The sequence below is a fragment of the Pipistrellus hanaki genome (genome assembly GCF_964339955.1).
Source record: "Pipistrellus hanaki genome assembly, chromosome: 3".
Lineage (NCBI taxonomy): Eukaryota > Metazoa > Chordata > Mammalia > Chiroptera > Vespertilionidae > Pipistrellus > Pipistrellus hanaki.
Genome location: NC_140505.1, coordinates 110,290,884 through 110,313,244, shown reverse-complemented (window position 1 = coordinate 110,313,244; position 22,361 = coordinate 110,290,884). Strand labels below are relative to the sequence as shown.

Genomic DNA, 22,361 nt, shown 5'->3' with positions numbered 1-22,361 from the left:
TACAGCCAGAGTGAGCCTCTTTTTTTCTTTTTTTTCTTTTTACATTTTATTATAAAAATTTTCCAGCCCTAGTCGGCCTACCAACTGAAGGGTCCCGGGTTCGATTCTGGTTAAGGGCACATGCCCAGGTTATGGGCTTGATCCCTAGTTGGGGGGTATGCAGGAGGCAGCCAATGAATGATTCTCTCTCATCATTGATGTTTCTATCTCTCCCTCTGAAATCAATAAAAATATATGGTTTTTTTCTATTTCCTTTCTAAAATCAATAAAAATATATGTGATTTTTTTTTTTAATTACAACAATGTAATATTATAGGGTCTCTTTTTCAAAGGTAAAGTAACTCACATCACTTCCTTGCTGAAAACCTTCTGATCAAAGCCAAACTCTTTATTAATGACAGGAAGGCCCCTGCCTATGTGTCTGGTCCCATTCGCATCCAGTCTCTCCTGTCCACTGCACACCAGCCACACTGGCCTTCTCTCTGTTCTGCAAACGTTCTATGCTCTTTCCTTCCTGAGAGCCCTGACACAAGTTGCTCTCTGCCAAGCAGACTCATCCCTGTCACCTTTACTTGGCTCCTTCTTGTCATTCAGATCTCAGTTTACATGAGAACACATATTATCCCCAGTCTCAAGTAGCCACCCAGTCATTACCACATCACCTTTTTCTAATTCTCTCCATAGTTCTTTGCCCATGACACGTCTGGAATGTCCTAGACACCTTTACGCTTATTGTCAAGTGTGACTGTTAATAACACCTCCTTCATTTTCAAATGTGGGCAACAAATTTTATGGTCAATCTATTTATAAGAATCTTATTTTTGTTTGACTCTGGCTAGCTTATTGTCTATTTAATATATGCTTTTTGACATACATTCTCTGTGCCTCAGAGCTCTCATTTGATTATTTATCTACTGATTCCACAGTGACTGGCCCATGGAAGATCCAAGGAAGTAAGGAAGGAAGGGAGGAGAGAGAGGGTGGCAAAAGAGGGAAAGAGGGAAAGAGGCAGGGGACAAGGAGGGAGATCACCAGATCTGAACAGTTCCTGGTTTGAATTATTCTTTGTACTTTCTGTGCTACGCTTCCATAACCTTCCATAAATATTCCTATTTTATTTAACAGAGACAGATTGGGTTTTTGTGATTTATAACCAACCAATTCCTGAGAGCTGCTAATTTCTTTTAAGAAATCGTTCGTTTCCCCCTTCACATTATACTTTCTTCCTGTCAATTGCTTTCTTTAATTAAACAAAAAAATTATTATAGGGCCCAGCCAGCATGGCTCAGTGGTTGAGTCTCGACCTATGAACCAGGAGGTCACGTTTTGATTCCCGGTAAGGGCACATGGCTGGATTGCGGGCTCCATTCCAGTTTGGGGAGTGCAGAAGAAAGCCAATCAATGATTTTTCTCTCATCATTGATGTTTCTATATCTTTATCCCTTTCCCTTCCTCTCTGAAATCAATCAATATATATATATATATATATATATATATATATATATATATATATATATATATATATTAATTTTAACTATTATAAGAGCCTTAGTTATGGACTGAATGTCTATATCTCAATTTCATGAGTAGGATTTTTGCCCATATAAAAGGGACAGCATAGGAAATATAGTCAATAATATTCTAGTAAGTATGTGTGGTATCAGATGAGTACAAAATTTACCAGGATGATCACTTATATAATGTTATATAATATCTAATCACTGGAGTGTACATCTGAAACTAATATACTATTGTATGTCAAATGTAATAGAAAAATAAAATATCATTTTCTAAAAGGGGGGAACTTAAGAAATATTTCTTCAGAGATCCAAGAAGGCAGCAGATTGGATGGAAGCTATAGTCACCTCCTCCCAGGACCTAACTGGAATTACAACTAAAGTATAGAAAAATCATCCTGAAAAAACAACTGAAGACTAGCTGAAGTCATAACTGAGAACTTAAAGAGGAGGCCACATTGAGACTGGTAGGAAGTGTGGAGGTGCAAGAGGGCTTGCAGAACTCCCACAGAAAGCAGCTGAAGTTCCAGAGGGATATCTCAGCTGCGGGGGTTTCCCCTGAGAAGTCTGAGGTCTAAACCCATGCCAGGGTCCCCAGACCTGAGCACCAGAACCAAATAATGTACCCACATAACATCTGGCTATGAAAAGCAGCAGGTTTTCTGTTCACCAGGGAGAAATGGCTGGAAACACAGGCATCCTATTAAAGGGCCAACACACAATTTTGTTCACAGTTACTCACCCTGAGCTCTGGTGGAAGGACAGCAGAGTGAACCAGAGCTGCATGAGGTGAGTCTGGGGTTGTTGGCTCTGGTGAGAGAGTTGAGAGGTCAACTGTCAGGATCCCTGTGCTGAGCCAATCCCCTATACTGCAGAAACCATCTTTCTCCGGCTGAACATTCTCCTCCGTGCAGCATCAGCCTGAGGGAAAACAATAGCCCCTCCCAGTGGAATCCCTCTTGCTCCACCCTGTGAAGCTTAAGCCCTGCTGAGAAGTATAGTCTGAGGCTATTTAAGTGACTAACCTATCAAAGAGCCTGCAGGCAGAGGGGGATCTCTGGGTGCCTTTTGCTGATCTGCCCTTAGGTGGGTACTCATAAATCAAACCTTGGTATGCATCTAGGTCCTTACCACATGCATCCAGGCCCAGCAGAGGCAGCCATAAGCTGTAGATTACTGACAGCTCCAAACAGGTTGCCCAGAGCCAGTCACAGACAGTCCCTCTGAAGGAGCCCAGGACAAATACACCCAGTGATCAGCTCCAGAAAAAAAAAAGCTTCAGAAGCAGCATATCTGCAGGGAAGTCTCAGCAGTCACCAAACCCTGCCAAGGTGAATTCCACTTCATGCGATCAACACCTGCACAAGTGCTGGGGGTTGAGCCTCATTGTCAGCCAGACTGAGGGTTGATCCCACACACAAATGGCCCAATAGCAATCAAGACTCAATAATAGCAGGAGGGCCCACATAACATGCATAAAGGACATTCTTAGAGCACCCAGCACAGTTGATCAGGGAAACTGCACCACTGGGTCCCACAGCTCACCTAATACATAAAGCCATCCTACCAAGACTGGGAGTTATAGCAGATCTACCTAACACACAGAAACAGACACAAAGAGGTAGTCAAAGTGGAAAGACAAAGAAATAAGCCCCAAATGAAGGAACAAGAGAATTCTCCAGAAGAAGAGCTAAATGAAATGGAAGTAAGCAATTTCTCAGATATTAAGTTCAGAGTAATGATTACAAAGATGCTCAACAGCATGAAAAAGGACATACAAACTATAAACAATGACCAGTCATAAATGAAGAATGCCATATCTGAAGTAAAGAATACACTAGAAGAAATAGACAGCAGGCTCAATGAATCAGAGGATCAAATCAGCAATTTGGTAGGGTAAAAAAAAAAAAATTTTTTTAAACAATAACAAACATCCAATCAGAGCAGCAAAAATAAAAAAATAAAAAGAATTTTTAAAAATTAGGATATTGAAACATAGTTGAAGAAATAATGACTGAAAATTTCACTAACATGGTGAAGAAAAAATTTCAAGAAGTACAGAGAGTCCCAAACAAGATGGATCCAAAGAGGTCCATACCAAGACACATTATAATTAAAATGGAAAAAGTTAGACAAAGAGAGAGTCTTAAAAACTGTAATAGGAAGGCAGTCAGTTACCTACAATGAAGCACCCATAAGACTATCAGCTGATTTCTCAGCAGAAACATTTCAAACCATAAGGGATCGGCATGAATTATTCAAAGTGATGAAAAGCAAGGACCTACAACCTAGGCTATGTTACCCAGCAAGGCTATCACTTAAAATTGAAGAAGAAATAAAGAACTTCCCAGACAAGAGAAAGCTAAAGGTGTTTGCTACTACCAAAACCAGTATTATAAGAAATGTTAAAGGACCTGCAAAGAGGAGGAGGAGAACGAGGAGGAGGAGGAGGAGGAGGAGGAGGAGGAGGAGGAGGAGGCAATGAAATATATTTTTAAAATAAAATGGCAATAAATGAGTACCTATAAAATCACTTTAAGTGTAAATAAATGCTCTAAAAATATATATAAGATACCTGAATGGATAAGAAAGAAAGACCCATATATATATGCTGTCTTCAAGAGACCCAACTCAAAACAAAAGATACATACAGACTAAAAGTAAAGGGATGGAAAAAGATATTTCGTGCAAATGAAAAGGAAAAAAAGATGGAGTAGCAACACTTATATCTAATAAAATTGACTTTAAAACTAAAGCTATAGTAAAAGACAAAGGAGGACACTATATAATGATAAAGGGAGCGATCCAACAAGAAGACAGAACCCTTTTAAATATTTATGCACCCAACACAGGAGCACCCACATAGGTAGAAATGCATACCATGCTCATGGACAGGAAGAACATCATTAAAATGTTCATATTACCCAAAGCAATCTATAGATTAAGTGCAAGTCTTACCAATATACCAATGGTGTATTTCACAAAACTAAAACAAATATTTTAAAAATTTATATGGAACCACAAAAGACCCTGACTAGCTACAGTGATCTTGAAAAAGAACAAAGTTGGAAGAATCATGTTACCTAATATAAAACAGCACAAGGCATAGTAATCAAAAGAGCATGAAACTAGCATAAAAATGGGCATAGAGAGCAATAGCACAGAATAGAAAGAACAGAAATAAACCCATGTCTTTATAGACAATTAATATTGGACAAAGAAGGCAAAAACATACAATGGACTAAAGATAGTCTATTCAATAAATAGTGTGGGAAAAATTGGAAAGATACATAAAAAAGAAACTAAACCGCCTTCTTATACTGCACACAAGGATAAACTAAAAATGGATTATAGACTTAAATGTTAGACTTGAAACCATAAAAATTCTAGAAGAAAATGTGGACAGTAAAATCTCAGACATTTCTCCTAGCAATATTTTTTCTGATATATCTCCTCAGGCAATGGAAACAAAAGAAAAAAAACAAATGCATCTATATCAAACTAAAAAGTTTTTGCACAGCAAAGGAAATCTCCAACAAAATGAAAATACAGAAAACATGACCCATATATATGCTATCTATAAGAGACCCACCTCAGAAAAAGAAACTCAGACTGAAAGTGAAGAGATAGAAAAATATTTTTAAGGCAAATAGAAATGAAAAAAAAAAAAAGCTAGGGTAGCAATACTTATATCTTACAAAATAGACCTCAAAGTGAAGACCATAACAAGAGAAAAGAAAGGCCACTTCATAATACTAAAGGGACTGATACACAAGAGGATATAATTCTGGTAAACATACATGTACCCAATGCAGGAGCATTCAAATACATTTTTTTAAAAATTCTGAAAGATATGATTCACAGCAATACTACCATACTAGGGGACTTTAATACCCCATTGACATCACTGGATAAATAGCAATCTTAAACAAGTCACTAGGTCAGATGGACTTAATTGACATCTTCAGAACATTCCACCCCAAAGCTACTGAATATAAATTCTTCTCAAGTGCACACGGGACATTTTCAAAAATAGACCACATACTGGAACACAGGCAAAGTCTCTTCAAATTCAAGATGATTGAAGTCATATCAAACATCTTTGCAGATTACAATGGCATGATATTAGAAATAAACTACAATAAAAATAAGCACAGCCCTGATTGGTTTGGCTAGTGGATAGAGCGTCAGCCTGCAGACTCAAGGGTCCCAGATTTGATTCTGGTCAAGGGCACATGCCCAGGTTGCAGGATATATTCCCAGTAGGGGGCATGCAGGAGGCAGCCAATTAATGATTCTCTCTTATCATTGATGTTTCTATCTCTCTCTCTCCCTCTCTAAAATATATATATTTAATCCTAGAAACAAATGACAATGAAGACACAACAATCCAAAATCTATGGGACACAGTGAAAGCATTCCTGACAGGGAAGTTCAAGCCTATCTCAAAAAAACAAGAAAACTAGTAATAAATTCTCTAACTCTACAACTTAAAGAATTAGAAAGAGGGCAACAAGAAAAACCCAGAGTGAGAGGAAGGAAGGAAATAATAAAGATCAGAGTGGAAATATATGACATAAAAACAAAAAACAAAAAAACAAAAAATCAATAAAACCAAGAGCTGGTTCTTTGAAAGGATAAACAAGATTGATGAACTTCTATCCAGGATCATAAAGAAGGGACAAGAAAAGACCTAAGCCGAAACTGATTTGGCTCAGTGGATAGAGCATGGATCTGTGGACTGAAAGGTTCCAGGTCCAATTCCGATCAAGGGCATGTGCATTGGTTGCAGGCACATCTCTGGTAGGGGGCTGTGCAGGAGGCAACTAATCAATGTCTCTCTCTCATCGATGTTTCTAGCTTTCTATCCCTCTCCCTTCCTCTCTATAAAAAATCAATAAAATATATAAAAAAGAAAATAAAAGACCTATGTAAACAAAATCAGAAATTAAAGAGGCAAAATAACAACAGATCCCACAGAAATACAAAGGATTGTTAAAAAAAAAAAAAAAAAAATACTATAAGCAACTCTATTCCAACAAACTGGTCAACCTAGAAGAAATAGATATATTTCCAGAAAAATATGACCTTCCAAAACTCAATCAGGAAGAATCAAAAAATCTGAATAGGCCTACAACTATGGAGGAAATTGAAGCTTTCATCAAAAAAACTTCCAGCAAACAAAAGCCTTGGGCTAGACGACTTCACAAGAGGGTTTTGCCAAATATTCAAACAAGTACTAAATCTTTTCTCCTCAAACTATTCCAAAAAATTCAAGAGGAACACTTCCAAACTCTTTCTATGGAGCCAGCATTACCCTAATCCCAAAACCAGATAAAGACACTACAAAGAAAGAGAATTACAGGACAATATCTTTGATGAACATAGATGCTAAAATCCTCAACAAAGTCCTAGCAAATCAGATCCAGCAGTACATTAAAAAGATCATACACCAATGACCAAGTGGGATTTATTCCAAGGATGCAAGGATGGTACAATATCCACAAATCAATAAACATGATATATCACATGAACAAATTGAGAGACAAAAACCACATAATCATATCAATTGATGCAGAAAAAGCATTTGACAAAACCCAACACCCTTTCTTGATTAAAAACTCTCAGCAAAGTGGGAATAGAGGGATCATACCTCAATATAATAAAAGCCTTATATGACAAACCTACAGCCAACATCATACTCAATGGGCAAAAACTAAAGCCATTTCCCCTAAGAACAGGAACAAGACAGTGATTCCTATTCTCACTTTCTATATAGTACTGGAAGTGCTGGCCATAACAATCAGACAAGAAGAAGAAATAAAAGGCACCCAAATTGGAAAAGAAGAAGTAAAACTGTCATTATTCACAGATGACATGATATTGTACATAGAAAACCTAAAAGACTCCATCAAAAAACTACTAGATTTAATAAATGAATTTGGTGATGTAGCAGGATACAAAATTAACACCCAGAAATCTAAGACTTTTTATACACCAATAATCAATTCACAGAAAGTCAGACAAAACAAAAAATCCCATTTATCACTGCACAAAAAAAAAAAAAAAAAAAAATTAAGATACCTAGGAATAAACTCAACTAAAGGGTTAAAAGACCTAGATGCGGAAAACTATAAGACATTAAAAAAAAAAGAGAGAGATAGAAGAAAACATAAACAAATGGAAGTATTCATTGCCAGGGTGTTTCTCAGCATCTACAAGGGTTTAGGAATCTGTGTAAATTAATAAAGAGACTAGACATGTAATATAAATTTGGAAGGCATTTTGGGAAGCCAGAGGAGACCTAGCTTCAGTAACCAAGTTCCCCAAATCTCTGGATTCCTACCTTTTTATTAACAAAAATTGCCCTAAGGCAAAGCAGATATACATATCAAAGGTTAAGGTTTGGTATACAGTGGGCAATGTCAGGTTAGGGGAACTGCCCTAGGCTGCTCAGCTGTTTGGCCAGCAGCGGGTAATAACATGTAGATTGAAATGCCCTCAGCTGTCTGACAATATACTATGCATCTTTTTCAGATTTGGGGAAATGCTTTCAGCCATTCCAGCATGCCACAATATGATTCAGTCCTGCTGAATATAGAAGCCCATCAACCTTTTGAGGACTTCTTGCATTTTATTATGCCCTGCTGGAATTAGCTTCCAATAGTTCATGGATTGGTTGAATCAACATCATACTACCCAAATCAATGTCCATACTACCCAAAATAATCTATAGACTTAATGCAATCACCATTAAAATACCAACAGCATATTTCACAGATCTAGAACAAACTCCCCAAAAATTCATATGGAACAAAAAAAAAAAGAGCCTGAATAGCCACAACAATCCTGAGAAAGAACAACAAAGTTGGGGGGAATCACAATACCAGTTATCAAGCTATATTAAAAAGTCACTGTTCTCAAAATTGCCTGGTAATAGCACAAGAAAAGATATATAGACCAATGGAACCAAACAGAGAACCCAGAAATCGACCCAAGCCATTATGTTCAATTAATATTTGACAAAGGAGGCAAGAGTATGCAATGGAGTCAAGATAGTCTCTTCAATAAATGGTGTTGGAAAACTGGACAGATACATGGAAAAAAATGAAACTAGACCACCAACTTACACCATACACAAAAATAAACTTAAAATGGATTTTAAAAAAACTTAAATATAAGCTGGGAAACCATAAAAATCTTAGAAGATTCCATAGGCAGCAAAATATCAGACATATGTAGTAGTAATATCTTTACTGATACAACCCATAGAGCAATGAAAACTAAGGAAAAAATAAACAAATGGGACTACATCAAAATAAAAAGCGCTACACAGAAAAAGAAACCATCAACAAAACAACAAAAAAGCATGGGAGAACATATTTGCCAATGTTATATCCCATAAGGGCCAAATCTTCGAAATTTATAAGGAACTCATACGTCTTAACAAAAAGAAGATAAACAATCCAATCAAAAAAATAGGCAAAGGACTTCAATAGATACTTTTAGAAAGTGGGCATACTGAAGGCCAAGAGACATATGAAAACATGCTCAAAGTCTCTAATCATCTGAGAGATGCAAATATAAACAACAACGAGATATGATCTCATACCTGCCAGAGTGACTATCATCAACAAATCAACAAACCACAAGTGATGATGAGGATGTGGAGAAAAGGGAACTCCTGTGCACTATTGGTGGAGGCAGATTGTTGCAGCCACCTATAAAGCAGTATAGAGTTACCTGAAAAAATTAAAAATAGAATTGCCTTATGACCCAGCGATTCCAATTCTGGGAATTTATATTTATTCAAATAAACAGAAACACTAATTTATATGCACCCCTATGTTCATAGCAGCAGAATCTACAATAGCTAGAATTTGGAAACAGCCTAGGTGCCCGTCAGCAGATGATTGGATCAAAAAACTATGGTACATCTACACAATGGAATACTATGCTGCCATAAAAAAAGAAGGAATTCTCATCTTTTGCAGTAACCTGGATGGAATTGAAGAACATCATGCTGAGTGAAATAAGCCAGTCAATGAAACAGAAACACCACATGACCTCACTCATTTATGGATGATAAAGAACATTTTAAACTGATGAACCAAAAGATAGATATAGAGACAGTAAAACAACAAGCAGACTGTCAAATTACAGTGGGGAGGGTAGGGAGATCTGGGGGAGATAATAGATCAACCGAAGGACTTGTATACATGCATATAAGCACAACCAATGGACACAAAACCCTGGGGAGGGAGGGTATGTATGGGGGAGGGGCAATGTTAAAATATGTACACAGATAATAATTTAATAAAAAAATGTAAAAGAAAAAAAAAAGAAAGAAACACTAATTTGAAAGAATATATGCACCCCTGTGTTGATTGCAGCATTATTTACAATAGTCAAGATTTGGAAGCAGTTATGCTACACATACACCATTGCATACTACTCAGCCATAAAGGGGAAGAATATTTTACTCTTTGCAACTGCATGAATGGACCTGTATAACATTATGCTAAGTGAGTCAGCCAGTCAGAGAAAGACAAGTACCACTTGATTTCACTCATATATGGAATTTAATGAACAAACAAGCAAAACAGAGACAGAGTCATAGATAGAGAGCAGGCTGACAGCTGTGGTGGGGGTGGTAATTTTGGGGAGGGGAACTGAGCAAAAAAGAAAATAAAGGAAAGAACTCATGGGCATGAGGAGTGGGGCAGGGGGAGCACATGGGGGGAGTGGAGGTGGAAGAGGGTATGGGGGATAAATGCTGATGGAAAAAGAAAGAAAAAGGAAAAAGAAGGGACTCCAGGGAACTCTCTTGTCCCTCTTGCCATGAGAGCACACAGAGAAGAGACAGCTTTGAACCAGGAGGCTCTTGCCAGACACCAAATAAGTCAGCCCTTTGATCTGGGACTTTCAAGCTTCCAGAATTGTGAGAAATAAATGTATGTGGTTATAAGCTACCCAGTCGATGGTATTCTGTTATGGAATACCAAACAAACTAAGGCATCTGTCCTACCCCCCCCCAAAAAAAAAATTTTTTTTGTTTTCCTTAACCAGAAGCCATTGAATAGACTGGAATTTCAGACAAGAGTCCAAATAAAAAGTAATCATTTCTGCTCCACAAACTCCAATAAATATTACTGACATTGGCAATAAAGCTTCAGATCCTGATTATGCATGGGCCCATCTTCATAAAAACATTTTAGTAGAAGATATAAGTACATTGTTAAAACAGCAATAAATTCTTGATATAAGACCAGACTTTTTTCATCCAAGCATGTAAAATGTGTGCATTGCCATTGCCTTCAGGCCACTCCATTTCAGGAAATTCATGCTTTAAATAATCATTGTAAAAGCTGAGCCATTTTGTAAGTAAAAGAATGATAGGAGAATTCATTCAATCAGAACTATAAAACTCAAAACTTTATTTTTAATGGGAATGGTGGAGACATAGGGTTTCTACAAATTTCAGATGATATATAATGATATTAATGTTAATTCATAGCATACAGTATTGAAAAAATTAATAAGCTCACATGCCAAATAATAGTAGCAGCCTTTGAGTAAAGAATGAGGTAACCAATTATGGGAGGAGATGAAGAAGTTTCTCTGAAAAAATGTGTCCTAGACTACCTCTCCTCCAACTTCAGATCTACTCTCTTCCTCCAACCAAAACAGAAAAATGATTTTTAGCCACCAAAAGAAAAGGAGAGGGCCTATGTACTGAGCACATACCACACCTTCCTTTAATGCCCCCTCCCATGAGAGACAAGTGCCATTTCTGTATGAAAAATACCATATGTTCATTCATTCCATAAAAATATGTTGTCCTGATATGAGCTAGGATTTGGGTGTACAGTGGTGAGTAAAATAGACAAAATCCCTGCCCCCATGGAGCTTACAGTCTTTTAAAAAAAATTATTGTTTAAAGTATTACATATATCTCCTTTTTCTTCATTGACCTCCCGCAAGGGCAGCCCCCACCACCCCAAAGTCTGTGTCCATTGGTTATGCTAATATGCATACATACAAGTCCTTTGGTTGACCTCTAACCCCCCTCTCCCCTTCCTCTTGTCTCTGTATCTATTTTTGTTCATCAGTTTATGTTGATCATTATATCCCACAAATGAGTGAGATCATGTGGTATTTATCTTTCTCTGACTGGCTTATTTCACTTAGCATAATGCTCTCCAGTTCCAGCCACGCTGTTGCAAATGGTAAAAGTTCCTTCTTTTTTATACCAGCACTAGAGGCCCAATGCAAGAAATTCATGCAAGAGTACTAGTAGGCCTTCGCATTCACTGCAGCCACCTCGATCCCTCCCTCACACCTCGGAGGCTGCCTTGATCTCATAGCTGCAGCCCTGGCTTTGTCCAGAAGGACATCTGGAAGGTAGTTTGGCTATCTAGTCTAATTAGCATATTACCCTTTTATTATTATAAATAGTATTCCATTGTGTAGATGTACCACTTTTTCTAATCCACTCATCTACTGAAGCACTTAGGCTGTTTCCAAATCTTAGCTATTGTAAATCATGCTGCTATGAACATAGAGATGCATATGTCCTTTGTGATTGGTGTTTCTAGTTTCTTGGGATATATTCCTAGAAGTGGGATTACTGGGTCAAATAGGAGTTCCATTTTTAACTTTTTTTGAATATATATTTTATTGATTTTTCACAGAGAGGAAGGGAGAGGAATAGAGAGCTAGAAACATCGATGAGAGAGAAACATTGACCAGCTGCCTCCTGCATGCCCCCTACCAGGGATGTGCCCACAACCAATGTACATGCCCTTGATCAGAATCGAACCTGGGACCTCCCAGTCCTCAGACCGACACTCTATCCACTGAGCCAACCGGTTTCGGCCCATTTTTAACTTTTTGAGGAAACTTCATACTGTCTTCCATAGTGGCTGCACCAGTCTGCATTCCCACCAGCAGTGCAGGAGGGTTCCTTTTTCTCCACATCCTTGCCAGCACTTGTGGTTTGTTGATTTGTTGATGATAGCCATTCTGAGAGGTGAGGGATGGTATCTCATTGTTGTTTTGATTTGCATCTCAGATGATTAATGGCTTTAAGCATGTTTTCATATGTCTCTTGGCCCTCTGTATGTCCTCTTTCAAAAAGTGTCTATTTAAGTCCTTTGCCCATTTTTTTTTTTTATTGGATTGTTTATCTCCCTTCTGTTAAGTTGTATGAGTTCTCTATAAATTTTGGAGATTAAACCCTTATCTGAAATAACATTGGCAAAGATGTTCTCCCATACAGTGGGCTTTCTTGTTGTTTTGTTGGTGGTTTATTTTGCTGTACAAAAGCTTTTCATTTTGATGTATTCCCATTTGTTTATTTTCTCCTTAGTTTCCATTGCCCTAGGAGCTGTATCAGTAAAGATATTGCTATGATATGTGTCTGATATTTTGCTACTTATGCAATCTTCTAAGATTTTTATGATTTCCTGTCTTACATTTAAGTCCTTTAACCATTTTGAGTTTGTAAATTGGTAATCTAGTTTCATTTTTTTTTTTTGCATGTATCTGACCAAATTTCCCAGCACCATTTATTCAAGAGACTGTCTTTACTCCATCGTATGGAGCTTACAGTCTTCTAACACCCTCAGATATAATACTGCCCACATGCCAGCCTCTGTCATTTTCCTATCAAGGAGGCAGCATTGCATAGGCAGTCAAAGGGCCTAAGATCAAATCCTGGCTTTATAATGTAAGTGCTGCATAATCTCAGGCAAGTTATTTCATTTCCCTGTGCCTCAGTTTCTTCTTTTGTAGCCTCATAGGTTTGTTGGGAAGATTAAATGAGAAAAAGTTACCAAAGCAATCAACAGTATAAAGCAATTAAATTAGTGCCTGACATAATGTACACTATAGATGAGATTTTGCCATTTCTATTGACATTATAGCAAAGGATGGGATTAATTGAAAAGCCTATATTTGCCACACTCATTCAATCAATGAATGTTAAGTACCCAAACATGCCTGAACCCAATTTAACCAGGCCCCTTTTCACCCAGACGGGAAGTATCTGGAAAAATGGGATGGCTCCAGAGAAAAGACATCATAAAATGGCATTTGCAGTTTTCCAGCATTGGAGCCAACTCCCTGCCAATGATCCTAAAATAATTACCAGCAGACAGCAAGCCCTGCCCATGTCAGAAGCATTCCCCCTTTATTTTCCAGTAGCTCATGCTTAATTAAGAATGAATTGCTACAAGTAACCAAGCCTGTAATAATAGATACATAGCAAGAAAGAAATAGATAGTGGCAGCTCAATAAACAAAGAAAATATAGAAACAAGAGAAATCTTCTAAAAGGTTAAGGAAGACATTACAAAACAACACCAAAATACTATTTTTAAAAAAAACAACAAAAAATGTTCTTGGAAAATTAAAAATAGAATTGCTAAAATTAAAAATTCAATGAATAGTTTAGAAATAATGTAATATATATGTTTATAGATATAATATATATATATATATATATATATATATATATATATATATATATATATATATATATTACACACACACACACACACTGAGTGGCCAGATTATTATGATCTCTGAATGTATAATAATCTGGTCATACAGTATGTGTATATATATATTAGAGGCCCAGTACATGAATTCATGCCTGGCCAGAGGGAGGGGACATGGGCAGTTGACCGGCCTGCCTGCTGATTGAACTCTTGGTCAAGGGGACAATTTGCATATTAGCCTTTTATTATATAAGATATACACTGAGTGGCCAGATTATCAGAGATCATAATAATCTGGTCTCTCTCTCTCTCTCTCTCTCTCTCTTTCTCTCTCTCTCTCCCCATATATATATATATATATCAGTCAATCCTCTTCCCCCCCCCCTCCCTTTAAAAAGTGACATCATAGAGGGGAAACTGGATGGCCTCCCTAACCCATTTTTCCTCCATGTCCCATGTCCTAGGCTACATTGGAGAGCTCTTGACCATTAGAGACATCTGTAATCATAAAGTCTGTGGCACACGAGGTGGCAAATGTCCAATGAATAAAGGAAAGAATGAGAGATTGACTGCAGCCTTGGTGTCATACCTTTGCCAGCCTTCTGGGCTCAAATATGCTGCCCCTCCTTGAATATTCTCCCCCCTCCCCTCTTCCCGCACAGAGGGATGCCTGCCAAAGGCTCTTGATTACATGGATTTAGATTTAAACTTGTACAGACTGGTTTTACTTTCAGGATCTGCTATGAAATTTTCAGAGGTGAGGGAACGTCTGTCAGAATACCATCAGCCAAGCCTGGCAGGTGTAGGAACCAGGTCATGGTAAGAGCACATGCCTGGGTTGTGAGCATGATCCCTCATGTGGGACATGCAGAAGGCAGCACATCAATGATTCTCTCTCATCATTGATGTTTCTCTCTCTCTCCCTCTCTCTTCCTCTCTGAAATCAATAAATATATATTTTTCAATGTACCTTGTCAAGTATAAAAAGCAACATAAATAAAGAATGTTGCTAAGAGAAAAAATACCAAGAGAGAGAGATCCACAAAAAGCATTATTTTATTTCAACAGGGAAATACAACTGCAACTGCCTCTCTTGTCCCTCAGTGTCTGTAAAATTGAAATGATAAGAATACCTTCCTTCACAGGTTACTGACAAGAGTACATGGGTTAATAAATATGAAGAGCATTGTACAGTATCCAGCATATGGTAAGTACAGTACATCGTTAGTTTTGTAATTGTATTGTCTTCAAAACGCTAATGCCTACGGCCTTCAATTGGGAAAGGAAAAGGGAAATGACTTTGGGAAAAGAGGCTGATAGAAATGTATTAGGTGCCAGGCACTTCTCATAAGTATGTGATTTGAATCCTTCCCACAAAACAATGGCATAGGTAACACTGTACTTATTTTATAGATGAGGACAAAGAGGGTCCAAACTATATGGAGCCTTCAGGCACATTCTCATTCTACAGGACACTGGTAGTGCTTTTTGATTCAGAGAAGACCTCTTTGTTTGCAGAAACCATTAATCCTATGTAATAAAAGGCCAGCCATCATAAGCAGAACAACCAGAGACCAGAACCACCATGGCCCCTCACCAGGTTGGCCCTGCCCCCAAGCTAGTGGTTGGGGGTGATCAGGTAGGCAGGCAGAGTGGTTAGGGGTGATCAGGCAGGAAGACCAGTGGTTAGGGGTGATAAAGTAGGCAGGCAAGTGGTTAGGAGCGATCAGGTAGGCAGATGGCCCCTCACAAGGTTGCCACCCAACCCAGCAAAGAAAAGGGGAGGCCCAGGCCACTACTGGCGATTCTGTGGCAGGTGTGCAGCTGGCCAGTGATCGCCCCACAGAGAGAGACCCAGCCAGGCCAGATAAGCCATTGCACCCCACGCCTGAGGCCACCAGTGGTGGTGGTGGTGGGGAGGCGGTGCACTGGCAGCGGTGGGGGTGGAGTCAGCTGCCTGCAGCCTGGGGAAGGAAAGCCCCCATAGGCCCTGATCTTAGGCTAGGCCTAAGGACCCTACCAAGGGGTCCTAGGCTGTGAAAGAACCCCTTGGGGGCTGATGGCCCCCTGCCCTCCCCACCCCCACCCCCACCCCAGTGCACAAATTTTGCACCGGGCCTCTAGTTTCATTATAATGTGCTAAAGATCTTTAAAGTTGTTGGCTCCTGCTAAATGGCATTGTAATCAAACTGCCCGGGAGCTGGGAAATCAAAGACTGCTATTAAATCAACTTATAGTCTGGGGAAAAGGATCTCATTTCCTCTATTCTTTCCTCAAAAAAAAAGTGTTACCTGATTGTGCTGGGGGAAGTGCAGCAGCCTCTTCTCAGAGCCACCCCTTTGCCTCTGGACTTCTCTAAGGCCAGCAACCGCCCGACCTGGGGCCCTAGCCCGACTACCATGGGCTCCGTGTCAAACCAGCCGTTTGCAGGTGGCGATTCAACGTGCGCGTGGGGTTTGGCTTCTTGTCCATGACCGCCTCCTGCCGGGGTCGTGCTCGACCCACCAGTGGATGTCTTTGTGCACCAGAGTAAATTGCACATGGAGGGCTTCCGGAGCCTGAAGGAGGCAGTGGAGTTCACCTTTAAGAAGTCTGCAAAGGGCCTGGAATCTATGGAGTCACTGCCCCTGGTGGGGTATTCTGTATTGGAAGTGAGAGGCGGCCAAAGGGGAAGAACATGCAGAAGCAGATTAAAGGGAGACAGGTGCTACAAGTGTGGAGGGCTAGACCATCGTGCCAAGGAATGCAAGCTCCCGCCCCAGCCCAAGAAGTGCCACTTCTGCCAAAAGCATCAACCACATGGTGGCCTCCTGTCCACTGAAGGCCCCGCAGGCCCGCAGCTCACAGGGAAAGCCAGCCTACTTTCGGATGAAGAAGAGATCCATAGCCCTGCCCTGCTCCCTGGTGCCCAGAACTGAGCCACAGTGGGTGCCGGGGCTATGCTTTTGTGATCAGAAAGTTGTTTTGTTTTGTTTTTTTAATAAATTTTTATTGTGCATATTATTACAAATGTTCCTTCCCACCCCCACCCCTCGCCTCCATTGCTCTCCTCCATCAGGTTCCCATCCCACCCTCTGCCCTTTCCCCACCTCCCATTGTCCTCATCCATAGGTGCACAGTTTATGCTCAGTCTCTTCCCACATCCCCTTCTCCCCTTTTCCCCAAGAATCATCATTTCACTCCCCTTCCATACCTCTGATTCTATTATATTCAACAGTTAATATTGTTCATCAGATTTTTTTTTAATTTCCTTGGTTTTTAGATTCACTTGCTGATAGTTAAGTATTTGTTGTTCATAATTTTTATCTTTATTTACTTTCTCTTCCGAAAGAACCCCCTTCAGCAATTCATATAATTCTGGTTTGGGGGTGATGAACTCCTTTAGCTTTTTTTTATTAGTGAAGCTCTTTATCTGGCCTTCGATTCTGAGTGATAGCTTTGCTGGATAGATTATCTTTGGCAGTAGGTTCTTACTATTCATCACCTTGAATATTTCTTGCCATTCCCGTTTGGACTGCATGGTTTCTGTTGAGAAATCAGCTGACAATCGTATAGGTGCTCCTTTATAGGTAACTACCTGTTTTGCTCTTGCTGTTTTTAATATTCTCTCTTTGTCTTTTGCTCTTGGAATTTTAATTATGATTTGTCTTGGTGTGGTCCTCTTTGGATTCCTTTTGTTTGGAGTTCTGTGCGCTTCCTGGACTTGTAAGTCTAATTCTTCCACCAGGTGGGGGAAGTTTTCTGTCACTATTTCTTTCAGTATGTTTTCGATATCTTGCTCTCTCTCATCTTCTGGGACCCCCATAATTCTGATGTTGGTTCGCTTGAAGTTGTCCCAGAGGTTTCTTACATTATCTTCAATTTTCTAGATTCTCTTGTCTTCTTGCTTCTGTGGAGGAGTGTCTTCTGGCTCTTTATGTTCCAAATCTTTGACTTGATTCTTGCAATCTTCCATTCTGTTTTTAGGACGCTGTATAATTTTTTTTTTTCAGACAATGTATTCTTTATTTCTTGTTGATCCCTTATCATTTCTCGTTAATTCCTTATTAATTCTAGTTGATCCCTTTTCATATCCTCATAGGTCTTATCGACCTTTTCTAGGAAATTCTTGAAAAACCTTATAAGCGTAGATTTGAACTCTATACCAGTCGCTTTTTGTCCTCCATTTCTTTCGTTTGTGATCTATTTCGTTGTCGCATTTTCGCAGCTTCCCTGATGGGGCGGGGTTTCAGGGTGGAGCCTACAGCCTTTGCTTCTGTCAGCCCCTCCCTATGCAACTCCTGAGTCTCAGGGTCCTTCAGTACTCACTGCAAGCACCTCGTGATCAGAAAGTTTTAAGGAGCAGGCGTCAATTGGCAAATCGGAGAAAGTGGGGACAGGGTGGGTAGGGGGCAGCAGGCACTGCCATGTACCTCTGAGGGGGTTCCACAGCATCACCCCCTCTTCCCTCTTGGCAGGGAGGGAAGGGGTAAGGCAAAGGAATTCCAACCACACTCTATCTGAATGCATGTGAGGGCTTAGGGAGAATTCCCTCCCTAAATGCTTTATTTGAGTCTCCTCCCCCAGAATTTCCAGCTTTTGACAGTGGCCTGGACAGGGAAGAGAGTGAGCCCAACTCCCTATCTGAATTTCCACCACTTATCTTTCAGGGAGATAAGATGATGATAGATAGATAGATAGATAGATAGATAGATAGACAGACAGACAGAGGGATAGATAATCACTGACTCTTAAATCAAATCATCTTAGAATTCTTAGTTCTGTGTTACTTGACCTGAGAATATGTTATGATTTTCAAGCACTTGTAACATCTAAGACATAAAAAAAGAAAACAACTTTAATTGCCCTACTCTTCTATGGTAAATACACGTAGTTCATCTATTTCCATTCCCTTTCTCTTGTGCCAAAGGAGACAATTAAACCAGCAATGCAGACGTGTGAATTCCTGTTGGTACAAATGATACCAAATGTGCCTCAGTAAATCACTAAATGTCTTGACCTCTTCAGTTCTTCTGTTGATCCCTACACTCGAGATTGAGTATTTTCTTAATTACCTTAATTTTTATAGGTCTGTCCCACACCATGGCACTTTGTGAGATGCGTGGTTCTGAAAACACCATCAGGGATCATCAGTTATAATGAGAAACAGATTAACCCAGGGGCATGCCATTGAATGATCTGCCAAAGGTACAGTTGACAAAGTCTTCATCAGTCAGTACTGATATAAATACCATCCTCCTCAGCGGAACATTCGCAATGTGTCTCTCAGAGCTAAATCAGTACTCTAATTGCAACATCAGTTATGGGCCCTGCTCGGTGATGAGAGAAGCAAAGATATGAGGATGTTCTCAGCTGAAGCTATTTATATATGTCTCGTGGTCCTTAATTATCTGGTAGGGAGGGGATAGGAAGAAGCAGAAAGTTGACGTGACTAAAAATTGAATCTACCCACCCCTTTGCACCGGTTCTCCAAGAGAGAAAATACTAAGTACTTCATTTCTATAAGGTAAAGGTGAGAAACCATAAACCCTGTGAAAATGCAGTCTATCCATTTGCCAATTAGTACTTCACTGTTGGTATTCTTTCTGTTGTGTGAGTTCAAGACTTCAAGGGCCTATGAAGAAGAAAATTCGAGGTTTATGAACCCAAAATTAAATAAGCATCTTGGAAGATTCTCCTTTTATCCTTAAAGGTAGAAGAAAATTGTCCATTAGAAAATTGATTTGGTTATTTCAGAACTTTGGTCTAAAAATCTACACTTCAATATGAAAACATCCTGAAACATAACATAAAATCATAAATTACACATTCATAAATTGATATATTAAATGAAATTCAAAATGTAGTACAGGAAGATTATCAAATATAAAATACATTTGGGGGGAAATAGCTATAATAATGACTACATTTATTCAGTGCTTCTTTGAATCAGAGACAGTGCTAAGAACCTATGTCATCTCAATAAATTCTCCCTAAAACTCAATAACAGATATGTTATTATCCACGTGTTTCTAATAAGAAAACTATGGTTCAGAAGATTAACCAGTGCAAGTCACACCTCATTTAAGTAGACGTGTCAAAATTCAGATTCTCATCTGACTCCCAAGTCTTAACCCTAAAACACTACTTTTTATTCTACATATTTATATTAGCCTGAGAGTATATCTTACTCATATATCCTGCTTCTCTATAATGTTAACTGACCTATTTATGCCCTTTCACGTCAAATAGTCTCCCTCTTGGCTCTCCTTCAGATATCTTTAAGATGTGAATCCAGCCAAAACCGGTTTGGCTCAGCGGATAGAGCATTGGCCTGCAGACTTAAGAGTCCCGGGTTTGATTCCAGTCAAGGGTATGTACCTTGGTTGCGGGCACATCCCCAGTAGGGGGTATGCAGGAGGCAGCTGTTCAATGATTTTTCTCCCATCAATGTTTCTAACTCTCTCTTCCTCTCTGTAAAAAAATCAATAAAATAGATTTAAAAATAATAATAATTAAAAATTTAAAAATTTAAAAAAAAAAAATTTTAATGTGAACCCACTGTGAACAGTTTAACTTTCTACTTATTTCTCAACTCAGATCTAAGAGTGAGATCATGACTGGTTAAGGCTTTTCCCTATCTGAGCAAATATTTTGTGCCAGGCTCCCTCAGAACATCGTGATTGCCCATGGTCAGGTCCTGGTCTTGTTCAATCACTGGTGGCTGGAGGGAGGGAGCACGAGGGGAGAGGAGCCCCACAGAGGCCGCAGAGGCTGGGGAGGGGGGGCAGGGGCAGTTCCCTTCGGCAGAAGCTGCAGAAACTGCAATTGACTTGGGTAACACAAATAAGGTGAAGGGATTCAGAATATATACCACTGTGAAAAATTTTAGTTCTGAGCTCATCCTATCATAAATGCCCTCCAGAACACCAGGAGAAATTGATTTCTATCACTGGAGATCAGAATCAAGATAAAAATCATCTGAATAGATATTGTCACTAAACTGACATATCTCCTATCTATTCTCAAAAGGACCCATTTACCTCCCGTAAAAGTATTTTCCCCTATTCTGATGGTATATAAGTCCCAAATTCTAATTCCCTCTAGTCCACATTTTTCTGTGAATTCCCATGTACGTACATGAATAAAAAAATCTTTCTTTTCTGTTACTAATCTGTCTTTTGTCAGTTTAATTTGCAGGCCCTAAAATATTGAACCTAAGAGGGTAGAGGAAAAGTTTTTCTTTCTCCATCAAAAATATACTGTAGCTGAAACCGGTTTGGCTCAGTGGTAGAGCGTCGGTCTGTGGACTGAAAGATCCCAGGTTCGATTCCGGTCAAGGGCATGTATGTTGGTTGCGGGCACATCCCCGGTAGGGGGTGTGCAAGAGGCAGCTGGTTGATATTTCTCTCTCATCGACGTTTCTAGCTCTCTATCTCTCTCTCTTCCTCTCTGTAAAAAATCAATAAAAATATATATTAATATTTTTTTTAAAAAAAAAAAAGGGTTTCTAAGGAAGTCCTGTCCACTGTTCTTGTGTGTCTAAGTTAACACACCTTTGAAACACCAGAGTAATGTCCCACTTCAAAGCCCACGATCTTGAGCATGCCCCTAGCTCACAACACTATAGTTTTAGAATGGGGTCCTTTCCTCAATCTATTTGATTCTTAAGGCAGTAAGATGAACAGCTGCATACACTTTTGTGTCTTTCTATTCTTTTTTGTCAAGAAAGATGCTTATGTTTATTCACAAAAAGAAGGGAAAAAAAGTCCATCAAGAGCAGCTAGACTGGATGGATGGTTGACTGTGGTGACAGGAAAAGAGGCTGCCTAGTCCATGATTTTAAGCAGATTTTTCTAAATAGAATTTGAGAAAAGGAGGGGGCTTAGCTCATGCCTTTCCAGCCCCCATCCCACCGCATCTGTGGACAGCATGACTATAGATGCTGTGCCACTAGCCAAGCAGGAAGTGGGGCCAGGAGTGACAGCTGCCCTGGGAAAGGTGGAGGATGCCCCAACTTTGGGAAAATCTCTGTCTTGGTGATGGCAAGTCCGGCCATCCATCGTGGAAAGGTAAAAATAGGCACCCAGCAGATAGCTATCAGCTAAGAAGGATTTACTTTACTGATACAACTCTTACTTTGTTCACGTTTAAAGACTAATCTCTGGTGAGTAGCTGGTGCTTCCCTTGTACATTTTGAAGGAACCTGACTGTGTCATTTCTGAAGGAGAGTAGAGGATGGAAAGTGAGGCACATCATTCTGAACACATTTCCCCCCTTATTGCCATTATAAGTTCTTACCCTTTATTTTTAAATCACTCTGCCCAAGATAAAGACACAAAACACTCCCCGAAATCAAGTTC

At 39.4% G+C, this 22,361-nt stretch overlaps 1 pseudogene across 1 annotated transcript; it reads left to right on the top strand.

Moving 5' to 3' along the window:
* The first annotated feature begins 14,710 nt into the window (after window positions 1-14,710).
* LOC311618632 (protein lin-28 homolog A-like) lies at window positions 14,711-16,937 on the top strand (annotated as a pseudogene). Its single transcript has 3 exons — window positions 14,711-14,776; window positions 15,165-15,226; window positions 16,450-16,937. The product of its transcript is annotated as a protein lin-28 homolog A-like (transcript).
* The last annotated feature ends 5,424 nt before the right edge of the window (window positions 16,938-22,361 follow it).